Source organism: Piliocolobus tephrosceles, chromosome Y, assembly GCF_002776525.5.
Source record: "Piliocolobus tephrosceles isolate RC106 chromosome Y, ASM277652v3, whole genome shotgun sequence".
Classification (NCBI taxonomy): Eukaryota; Metazoa; Chordata; class Mammalia; order Primates; family Cercopithecidae; genus Piliocolobus; species Piliocolobus tephrosceles.
Window position 1 is genome coordinate 10,272,573 of NC_045456.1, and position 12,289 is coordinate 10,284,861.

At 39.6% G+C, this 12,289-nt stretch overlaps 1 long non-coding RNA gene across 1 annotated transcript in view; it reads right to left on the reverse strand.

Annotated features, from left to right (window-relative positions):
• Nucleotides 1-5,903: 5,903 nt before the first annotated feature.
• LOC111531638 overlaps nt 5,904-12,289 on the reverse strand; it is a 44,853-nt gene continuing 38,467 nt past the window's right edge. Inside the window, exon 6 of the long non-coding RNA XR_002728343.1 lies at nt 5,904-5,967. This is a non-coding gene — a long non-coding RNA (uncharacterized LOC111531638). The remainder of the gene's footprint in view (nt 5,968-12,289) is intronic.

Below are 12,289 nucleotides of genomic sequence, written 5' to 3' on the forward strand. Positions count from 1 at the left end.
TACACATTGGTTTCAAGCAGCATAGATTCCAGTGATTTACAGAAATTCAAGGCAGTGATTTGCAGCCTTATCAGAACAGTGCTCCCCTTTAATAATAAATAGTTGTAGGAAAACTAAGAATGAAATAATTACAAATGCCAGTAGATTCAGGTGTGTTATATTGAGAACTGGTGGTGTCAGATTTTCCAGAACAATGAACGACTTGTGCTAAAAGTTCCATACAGAGCAAAACACAAACTTTTGATTCATACAGTAGTTGATTTCCAGAAAAATTCAGGGCTTATTAAAATTGCTAAAAATACTTTTGTGTTTATTTGTAAAATGCTGTGAGCATCTATCCTCAGATAATCTTGAGAAGGTTTTTACACACAATGCAGGTCTAGCAGGGCATCCAGAAGCCCTGAAGGACGGGAGAGGCTCCTTCTTTTCTCTGGACTTTATGACCAATGAGGGTTGCTTAAAATCCCCAGCTGTGGCTCATGAATATCTAAGGCACCCCCTCCCTTGGGTATGCTAACCAAAAACACACAATAAAATATTCTAAATTCCCTCTAGCACTTGAGGCCAGGAGTTTGAGCCCAGCCTGGCCAACAAGGTGAAACCCCGTCTCTACTAATAATACAAAAACTAGCCAGGCTTGGTGGGCCTGCAGTCCCAGCTACTCACGAGGCTCAAGCAGGAGAATCGCTTGAACCCGGGAGGCAGAGGTTGCAGTGAGCCAAGATCATGCCACTGCACTGCAGTCTGGGCAACAGAGTGAGACTCCATCTGAAAAAAAAAAAGAAAAAATCAAACTTCAAACTGTACCCTCAATGCTGATCACCTCCACCATGAAAGATCTGGATGGTGAATCTTTTCAACATCCCACTCTGTTGGGTGTGTGGTCCCTGGAAGTATTCCTTTTTTCTTCATATACTAAATTGAATGATTTGGGCACAGAATAATAACATGACGCTTAATGGACAGAAAACCATGATGGAAAATGTTATGCTGGTAGCTACTATGTAGAATTGATGGGCCCTGACCCCTGATGCCAAATTTTAAGTATTTTGATTGTTTCTCAATATACTCATCATGGCTAAAATTATAAGGAGATTCCTGTTTGGCTTCCACGGTCTCTTCCCACATCCCTCAGTTTTCAGAATCTGAAATGATAGGCTCCACACCCTGCCCTCCTAGGGGCCCAGAGCAGCACAGGGATCTCTGCCATATGCCTGTGACCTGGGTTGCCCAGTGACTCTGAAACACTCGTAAGCAGATTTGCAGCCTTTACAGAGAAAGAGGGGAGCTTGTTTTCACAGTGGCTGTCTTATCTTCTCCCTTGCACTTTTGGCAACCCATATGTATTGACACCTTTTCATATTCAGGCAGAGAAAGTCACATCTGGCTGCCTTAGTATGCTGATAAATGTTTATAGCACTTACCACTTGCCAGGGTGTAAATACTCCCACATTGTCTGACGTGAAACCACCAACTAGCTATCACTGAATGTGGAGTTGGGGAAAGAGGTATTAGCACACCGTTAGATGATATTCCCATTATTCAGATAAAATAGACATAAATAACCTCAAGAGTATAGTTAATAGTAACATTTTGAAATTATTTTAGATTTACAGAAAAGTTGCAAAGGTAGTACAGAGGGTTCCCGTATGCCTTTTACCCAGCATCTCCTAATATTAACACCTTATATAACCATGATACTGTAAACCAAAAATAAAATTCTAAAGCCCCTCAACCATCTAAATGAACCCCTCCTTTTGGCCAAGGGCATTCCAGAGTTAACCTGAAAAACTAGTTCAGGCCATGATGGATAAGCCTCATTATACCCCTCCAGCATTAATATCAACACAGACCTTAAGTCTGATAAAAACACATTTACAGTCTATTTTCTCTGAAGCCTGCTACCTGGAGGCTTCATCTGCATGATAAAACCTTGGCCTCCACAACCACTTATCATAACCCAAATAATCCTTTCTACTGATAATAACTTTTTCAACCAATTGCCAATCAGAAAATGTTTAAATCTACCTATGACCTGGAAGCCTGACCCCTGCTTCGAGTTGCCCCACCCTTCCAGATCGAAACAATGTAAACCTTACATGTATTGACTGATGTATTGTGTCTTCCTAAAATGTATAAAGGCAAGCTGTACCCCGACCACCTTGTGCACGTAATCTGGACCTCCTGAGGCTGTGTCATGGGCATGTCCTTAACCTTCACAAAATAAACTTTCTAAATTGACTGAGAGCTGTCTCAGATACTTTTGAGTTCACAAAACATTGATCAAAACTAATGAGTTTACACTGGTAACAACATATATCCCTTTGTGAGAGAGAGGTGATGTGTCATACTTAGCAAAAAGAAAACTCACACATTTCTTAGTCTATGAAATTTACACCATAGCTTGGAATGAGGCATCTTGACTCACTGTGATGAACTTTATTTCTCAGAAAAAAAAAAATTAGTTTCATGAAAATCTGACTACATATATAGAATTGTGTTGCTCTGATGAATTTCATCTATATTCTGTCAAGACAAAAAGTATGTCTAAAAACCTTTGAGAATGGGCAGCCATACAAGAGTGGTAAGCAGGAAAATAATATGAACAGATTTCAGTTTTAAGAAGGCTATTCTGGAGGCTATTGTGGGGACTCAGAAAACAATACCCCAAAATAAAGGCTCCAGAAGCAGCCTTAGAAGCAGATGTTGTTCTCTGACCTTCCCGTGCCCTCCTGTCTTTCAGTCCCATTCTCCCCAGAGGAGCAATAGAAGCTAGAATCCTTCCCCAAGGCAGGTTCTGGAAACCAGAAACCCTGTTCCCCAAAGCCAGCCATAAAACCTAAAAACATTACTCTAACTTTCCCTCCCACCTTTCTGTGTAAAAACTGGCCATACAGAAATGATCTGACCTGACTAGTTTGGCTGTAGGTCCTAAAACCCCCATTCCAGAGAGGGTCCTGCCCCATACGCAGAAGGAAGGAATGCTGCTCAGAGAGGTCAAGAAGAATCTAGACAGACAGGCCTTGTTGGGTTTCCCTACTCACTCTATTAGCTTTAGATCACAACATTTTTGTCCAATCACATTTCTGCACAGCTGTCCACACTTTGTTGCACCTAAGCATAAAAATGGCCTGTTTGCTCTGTATCTTTGGGTTTTCATTCTAAAGGTTCCCATGTCACATAAAACTATGATCTTAAATAAATTTGTATGCCTTTTCTCCTATTAATCTAATCTGTCTCTTGTCAGTGATTTTCAGAGAAGCTTCAGAGGGCAAAGAGGAAGTTTCCCCATCGCTCTGACCCTGTGAAAAGAATGCACTGGAGCAAAGAAACCAGAAGATAGCTTAGAAGAAACTATTGTAACAGTCAAGGCAGGACTTACTGAAGGTCAGAATTGAGGCAACAACAATGAGAATAGAGAAGCCAAGATGGTTTCAAGCAATGCTAAGGAGATGGAATCTACAAGACTCCATTGATTCCATAAGGCCCCAGTGACTGATTGACAGTAGAGTTGGGTACTCAAAGTTAGGTTTCTGACTTGAAGGGAACATTGGAGAGGGGACAGGTGTTGAGTTGAAACGTTGCTGAAATGCTTGTGGGATTACCTGTGCTTCTGAAATGTTGTTTAAAGTGTTTGTGGGATTACTAAGAAGCATTAGTAGATCAAGTTAATCTTCAGAAACTTTTTATCACATGTTGGGCTATGGGATCAATTTACTGGACTGAACTTCCTACATTAAAGTTCCTTATCATTCCCTCTATCATGTAATTTAGAGAGCAAGCAGAGAACAAAGACACAGGTCAACAAGCTTCTTTAAAATCTCACTTACTCTCCTTCTCTATTTCCATTTACCCTGAGAATAAAGAAGAATAAAGGGGTGGGAAAGGCCTATCCTCATTCCTCTTGCTCTTTCCACAGAGGACAATGAGGCAGGACTGAGCAGTGTCTTCATCCCTCGTGGAATTCCAAGGTGGACACCATCTGTGAAGCGACTTCATATTGGCCTGAACTTGCCAGGAGCTTTTAGCCACTCACTTGAGTGTAATCCAACACATGACATAATAGTCGGCCGTCTGGATTAATCAGTCCCAGCTGTTGGACGCTCTGCTCTGTGTGGGGGTTCAAGCCTCTCCATCTGTTCCTGGGGCCTCTCCACTTATCCCTTCTCTGCTTGAGCCTCTAGCCATGACAGATGGCTCTTTCTCAGTATTACAGATAATTTTTCTCTGATCAGTGTCTCAGCTCCAATTTGTGCTTAACATTTTTAACTGCCCCTAATCACTGCCATCACCTTAGGCATTTATGGAGATTAATTTATACTACGTATGCATATGAATGTGTCTGCATGCATATAATGACCAACACACACATACATAATTTCATTCTGTTTACCATTCGCACACAACAACTAGCATTGTGGTCATGCTGGATGCCCCTCCCTCACTGGGTTATTTCTTTTGGAGAATCTATCTAGATGATCTTACTCACTGGAAAGGCATGATAGAAGGCAACTCAGCTGGGTGAAAACGTGGTTGGAGCACAAGAGTCCCAGCATCAAACATTAATAGAAACAGCAGTAGCAGCAGTGTATTTCTACAGCACTCTTAAACTCGGCCTGGATTCTCTACAATGGCTGTGGGTAGAAAAAATAGCAGGGCCTCTGACGAGTTGTGGATCATCTCCAAAACCCCTCTCCACCACATTTATGAGTACTTAAAACCACAAAAGTTATAATCTACCAGTCCCAAGAGCCTATTCTATATCCTGCTGCTCCAGCCAGGCAGCTTCATTTTTGGCTCTGAGAACCACATCTCTGTAATTACAAAACTCGAGTTCAAACAATGTGGGGATTTTCGGGAGTGGTTGAGAAAGACTGTCAATAGAGAGACTGCACATGGCAGCTGTAGCCCAAGCCAGAGAATATTCTCATCAGCAAACCACAGAACAGGCTTTGGAACAATGTCTTTTAGCACACCTGCTATCCCAGTCATCTTCACACGTGAAAGGATAAAATTTACACAGATGTTTAATTTCCTCCAGGGAATATTTCAAAGCAATGATAGTTTTCATTTATTACTTTATGTCTAATTATTAGCACTGTTCTTTTTTTGGCCAGTGATGATAGTAGTGGTTTCCTTTAAGACTGGATATCTAAAATAATCTACTTTGTATCCCTTAGCAATCTTTATGTTCCATATATTTGATAAAAAATAATACTATTGCAGTGGTGGTCAACCAGGGTTGATTTTGCCCTCCAGGGGACATCTGGCAATATCTGGAGACATTCTGGTTGACACAACTTCTGTGGGGGTGGAGGTGCTCTTGGTATCTAGCAGGTGGAGGCCAGGGATGCTGAAAACATCCTACTGTGCACAGGATGGCCACAGCAAGGTATTGGCTGGCCCCAAATGTCAATAGTGCCAAGGTCAAAAGCTCAACTCTACTGGATTATATGTTAATTATGCCACTGCTATGCTGTCAATAAATCTGACAAATGCTGTTCTGTGAAAAGGAGAGCATGAGGGTATGGAATTCCAGGTGCCAGGCAAGCCTTCTTCCAGAATATTTTGACCTGGATGAAGGCTCACCCCAGAAATCAAAAAATTTTACTTTGATCTCTCCAGCCTGGGCAACAGAGCAGGACCCTGTCTGGAAAAAAAAAAAAAAAAGAGAGTGCGTGGCAAATACTGGGCATGGGAGGCATACATGACCTTACAAAGATTTTCACCAGGTCTGCCCACCTTCTTTTTCTATTAAGCCGTAAAACTTTTGAAGCCAGTCTTGCCCACAATATTCTATTTTCTAGAATCTGCAGAGTCAGAGTTCAATGAAGGATTTTTTTTTTAAATTGCAAACCAAACTAAAAATAACCTAAAAACTTACCTTTTTGAGAGTGATACTTCCAGATTGCAACGTTATATAAAGATGCTCTCTCCATCTTCTCAACCCCAGATGTCCTGCTGCTCCTAATGATAGAATACAGAGAGGCGGACCCTGTTTAGGTGGGCATGTGATGTTCTTTAAGCAAATGCCCAAAGAAAAGAACCAGTGCTCTTTGTCTCTTTTTCTAGTTCTCTGTAAGTAATAGACTTTCTTTACGAACATTGTTAAATTAAAGCTGCTAATATTTTTAGGTGGGATAAGTGTGTTATGGTTATATTTTCAAAAATGATCTTTATCTTTAGAGATAAATGCTTAACTATTTATGAATAAAACAATCCAATGTCTGGAAAGTAATTCACAATAACTCAGAGGGGCTGGGCACAGTGGCTCATGCCTGTAATCCCAGCACTTTGGGATGCTGAGGCAGGGGGATCGCTTGAGCCCAGGAGTTGGAGGTTAGCCTGGGCAACATGGTGAAACCCTGTCTCTACAAAAAAAAAAAAAATACAAAAATTAGCCACGTATGGTAGTGCATGCCTGTGGTGCCAGCTACTTGGGTGGCTGAGGCAGGAGGATCACTTGAACCTAGGAGACTGAGGCTGCAGTTAGCCAGGTTCATGCCACTGCATTCCAGCCTGGGCAACAAAGCAAGATCCTGTTTCAAAAACAAAACAAAACAAAACAAAAACGAACAAACAAGCAAAAACCCAAAATAGTTCAGAGGGAAGGGTATAAATGAAATGAAGTTGACCATGAGTTGCTATTTGTTTTAACCTGATGATAAATACATGCTGGTGTATGTATGCTGATGGGAATGATCCAGTTTAGTTGGAGCAATTGATGACCAAGAAGAGAGAAGAAGTAGCCTAAGAAGCAAACATTTAATGATGTCATGTGAGGACAGGTGGATTTCAGAGACTAAAGCCTCTTAAGTAATCACTTAAACTTAGAGTTTGAATTTTGAGCATGCTGAAAGCATTCACCCTCCACTCTGGTCATTTTGCCAGATATGGAAACATTTAGAAAATGAGGAAAGATGTTTCTAAGCCATATTAATTTCTATTTTGGCTAGATTTTGCTCTCGATCTTTTTTTTTTTTAAACATATTGGGAGTCACATTGGGCATATTTGATACCTTTAAATATCAAGGGTTTATTTAAATGTTGAACCAATTCATTTGTTCTATAATCTTGACCTTATAAGGGTGATATCATATAAGGGTGATATCTGGGCCAATACTCAAAGATTTTATAAGAATACTTTGGTTGATGTCACTTTCTTCCACCCCCTCAAAATAATGAACTACCCAGAACTGTAATGTTTCCTCCTCCATTAGGTCAGGGGTGGGTGAAGCTTTCAAGCTGCTATCACTTTTTCCGAATAGTTTCACTCATTCTTACTCCTAATTACAGTATTATGTAGCAACCAAATAAATAGTCTCCTAAGGAAAGCATTCTCTCCTTGGCTGTTCTGAAAAACTCTGCTGACTCATTCGCAGTTGGGCTTGAAAAGTTTTTTTCAGGCTCATAATGCCAAAGAAGCTACACATTTTCTGAGAAACGCCTCTGCTTCCCTGACCTTAACTAACAGGGGAAGCCTTTCTTTTGGGTTTTCAGTGTCTGGGCAACTTATGGGGTTTAGCATGGTTCGGGGAGCCATTTCTAAAGAATATATTCTACAAGTTAAAGATTCAGTTGCTGTCTACCCCACCTCCAAATTCCTTTACATGTGTATCAAATAGCCTTTTATGCTCAGGGCCTGGGTTCATGAGGACTGGTTTGTGGCCCTGCTTATTGCCCTCCCTCACTGGGTATTTCTTTTGGGGAATCTATCTAGATGATCTTACTCACCAGAAAGGGGTGATAAGAAGGCAACTCAGCTGGGTGAAAACGTGGTTGGAGCTTAAGAGTCCCAGCATCAAACAGTGATAGAAACCACAGTAGCAGCAATAACACTTAAGATGTTCCAAACTACACATACACACAAATAATTCAAATAAGATGGACCTCAATTTGTGGAAGATACCTTCTGATGAAATCTTGCTAAATTGAAATTGGATTGTAAATGTTTCCAGCTGAAGTCAATGAAAGTGATGACGTCTTTCTACTGTTTATTCTTGATATGATGGTTTCAACTGATATGAGGCCAGGTGTTTGGACCTGGTCTAGCTTGTGCCCGTATTTTGTACTCAATTACCTAATTTATCCTAACACTATGAATCTACCCAATACTGATGTACCTACATGTTTGTACAAGTAGTCATTAAAATCATGCTTGGTGGGGTAAATCAAAGTCAGTCTTCAGCTCATTGCCAATGGCATTTTTCTGTTTCTTTGATGGGAAATCCCACCCTTCTGAAGACATGCCTTTCAAGTGTTCAATGGTGGAGTTTTACTTTGACTTCCTGATGATAGAGCTAGGAAGTCAATCAATCAATCCGGTCAATTAACAGAGGATACATGGAGTAAACAAAAACAGCCCGGGGAATAGAGTAGTCTGAGATCTAGTTTTGACTATGTACTTTTATCTGGGCAAATCATTTCAATTCTCTGAACCTGTTTCCAGCTGAAGTCAATGAAAGTGATCACATCTTACTATTGTATTTGTCTTCTGACCCCAGCCCTGGGGATGAATCTGTTTCAGTTAAAATTAACATTTTTGTTTCAGTTAAAATTAACATTTCATACAAGTCTTCACTATATTCCTCTGCATACATTTCCCACCAAATAACAGCTACAATGAAGGTCCCCTCAACTTTGAGGACAGAACATTTATAACCTCCCTATCACCACCACAAGATGTAGCATATACTAGCTATTTTTTCAAAAATTTTTTTCATCTATAAAATGAGAGGTTAGAATGCTTATTCCCTAAGTTACTTTGATTTTTGCATTCTGATGGTGTATTTACTGAAGACTATTTACTAGGTACAGTGCCCTATAAGAAATGCAAAAATTTTAAGACACAACACTTCCTTTCAGAATGCATGCAGTCTATTTGGGAAAAAATTTTTGAAAAAATAGCTAGTATATGCTACATCTTGTGGTGGTGATAGGGAGGTTATAAATGTTCTGTCCTCAAAGTTGAGGGGACCTTCATTCTAGCTGTTATTTGGTGGGAAATGTATGCAGAGGAATATAGTGAAGACTTGTATGAAATGTTAATTTTAACTGAAACAAAAATGTTAATTTTAACTGAAACAGATTCATCCCCAGGACTGGAGTCAGAAGACAAATACAACAGTAAGGGGCTCTACAATCTAAAAGCTTCTAAAGGGTGTACAAATCGTTAGTCATTAAAGTCATGCCTGGTAGAGTAAATCAGTCTTCAGCTCATTGCCAGTGGCATTTTCCTGTTTCCTTGATGGGAAGTTGCAAACTTCAGAAGGCATGCCCATGCTAGACATACTATGCTAGCAATGCAATGCAAGATGGGTCAATCCCCAACAAAGCATATAAAAACTGTGAGGGTTTTTTGTTGAGTTGCATGGGTCAGGAAAGACCTTCCAATGAGGTAAAAATTTAGATGGATCTGGAATGTTGGAGGGAAGCCATTCAGATAAAAATCATTGTGGTATTTGTGATATGATAACTCTCTTTCCTGAAAGCTTTATCAACCATGGGAAGTTAATGTTGGAGGGAGACCCACTGTGACTGGTTGTTCATGATCACGGAAGTGGTGAGAAAATAGGTTGAAGCTCTTCTTTAGCTTAATTGGATCCTGTTGTTTAACAAGTATAGGAATCAAAAATAACAATTTAATGTTTTGTACATGGCTGTGTGGGCTCAGTAATCCATAGTTTCAAAAAATATGATTCTGATGTTCAGCCAGATTTAAGAGCCAATGCATTATTAGTCATATCTCCATGGAAGCACTGTGTTCAAATTGGGAACTTTAGTTCAAGGGAGAGATGTAGAACTTGGAGAAAATCCAGAGAAAAGCAATCAAAGCCATTAGAAGTTAGGATGGTGGAATTCTAGAAGAAATGGTAAATGAAATGAAGAACAGAATGCTAATGGAGAATTAGACTTTGAATATGGAAACCACTGTTACATGGGTGGTAGCTGACAGTTGTTCTCTGGGCATATGAGAGAATAAAAAAAGTGGGAGTGAGCAAAAATGGGAGCAACTGGGATTTAAAACAGATTTGTCAGCAAAGTCTTGACAAAATCTGTGAGAGAGTTGTTGGGAAGTTAAAGGTGGAGATTATGGTGTTTGGGTAGATTTTTTAAAGGTATAATTTGTATTGATGTCAAAAGGCAAGAAATAGACAAGGCAAAGTATCATTACTCCATATATATTCAAATTACTCAGGGCTGAGCCTTAATCTACATCTACCAAGGGACCACAAACAAGAACACACTTAAATAACGTAGATTTACATGACTAAGGGCCCTGGACTCTCTTTGGTGATTATAGATACTTTCTGTGTACTTGGAGGATGAAGAATAGGGAGAGAGATGTCTTTTGTGTCCCTATGAATGTTGGAGGCTGGAAAAAATTGCACTGCATTAAAAAATTCTGACTCTCTAGCAACTGGTCATGATGGGGGTTCATTGCCATTAGTCCACAAAGTGGGGACTGAGCCTAGAATTAGATTAGGTCTGGAAGGGAGCTTGCAGACACTCTAGTTTAGTGCTTCCACAAGTGCGTTTGAGAAACAATCAGGGTGGGAATGTTAGGACTGTTCCACTAAAGAAAAAAAGGAGTTCATTAGTCATATAAATTCTTAAAATGCTGTGCTAAAAAGTTAAACAAATTTATTTATTGCAGGGATTCTCAGAGGCTTGATTCTTCCAGCAGGGCATAGTAACAAGCATATGCATGGTGTATCTTATCAGCACATCTCTCCATGAAATACTTTGAGACAAAAGGAATATTCTGGACCAACTCCCTCCTCTAGTTTTTAATAATAGCATCCTGAAGTTCAATAGAAGTAAAGAGAGTTACTCATATATAGACTTAGTAACAGGTCAAGGCATGGAAACAAGTCTGTCAAATTTTGGAGAGTACCTTTTCAGGACTCCACTCTGTTACAGTTATATACTTGTGTTAGTTAAATAGTTATCATTTCTAGGATGCATTTGGGACAAACCAACATGAGCAGTTCTTATACATCCGATGAAACATTGTTGATAACCAAAGCCAACGGGATCAATTGCAAAACTCATACCACCATGAAGACATCATGTGATGCTGACCAATGAGAAAGTTGTGATTGGAACTGATCTTGAAACCACCATACTTGAAGACAGTCTCAGGTCAACATTTTAGCATGCACTGTATTATATTATTGCAGCACAAAGTTCTGCATGAAGGTCTTAATTTTCTATAGAAACTTCCTTTATGAGTACTACTCTGTGCTTCTAATACGTGGTTTGTGCGTCCATAGAAATTTACCTCACGCACGGGATAGAGGGTAGAACAGATAATGCACTGCAGATGGATGTTGGGAGTAAAGTAAATTGCCACCAATTAAGTTATTTCTGATAAAGTGATTCTTTATGCCTTAACTATTAAAAACAAAGCAAAACAAAACAAAAACACCTCTCTCTGTCATTTCCCCCTAAGGAATAGAAAGTATTAATCTATGTATCTGAATAGCAACCACAGATCATTATTTAAGCATAAATTCCCTGCTGTAATTTGTGGTTTTGACCATTTTATACACAATGGAATTAATTTAATTTTGGATAAAAGATACAGAGTAGTAAAAGGAACTGGAACCAAATAATTGCTGTTTTTAAAAAAATTATGCAAGAGTTTTCTAGAGCCTTTGTTTTATAGTTTTTCAAAGCCAGCTATATTTGTGCCTGTTGGAAGAAGCTGACTCCTGCTGTGTGCAGCTTGGGTTGCAGAGGCAGCATATTCTGCTAGTATATTTTAGCTGTTTTTATGCCGAGATGAATAGGCTATTTGAAGTGAAAGGCGGACTGGTAGTTCCTATTGGAATGAAAGGATCATAAATCCATTCATGCCAAACTGAACACAGTTAGACAATGCACTGAAGGCAATTTTTATCTGGTAATTACTGTCTTTGTTCAGAAGCTTTGCCAATGCTAACTGATTGAAAAGCTCCCAGAACAAATAGTGAAAGGACACAGCTCCTTCATTAGCCTAAACTGCATTTGAATCAAGCCTGCCTTTGATGACATTTTGTTTTTCTTTTTAAACAAAGAGTTAATGTGCTTTTTAATTTGTGTATTTAAATTCTCGGGAGATGCGAAAGGATCATTATCTACCATCTTCCTAACCTTGCCTAGAGTAGGCCTTCTGAGACCAACAGACTTTCCTATTTGAGAGCTTTGCATTTATGGCTGCTACCTGAAAGGGCAAGGGTCAGCAAGCAAGCCAGATAGCTGGAAAAGCTCCTGAAGACTGGAGGGATGAATGAACATATTAAAG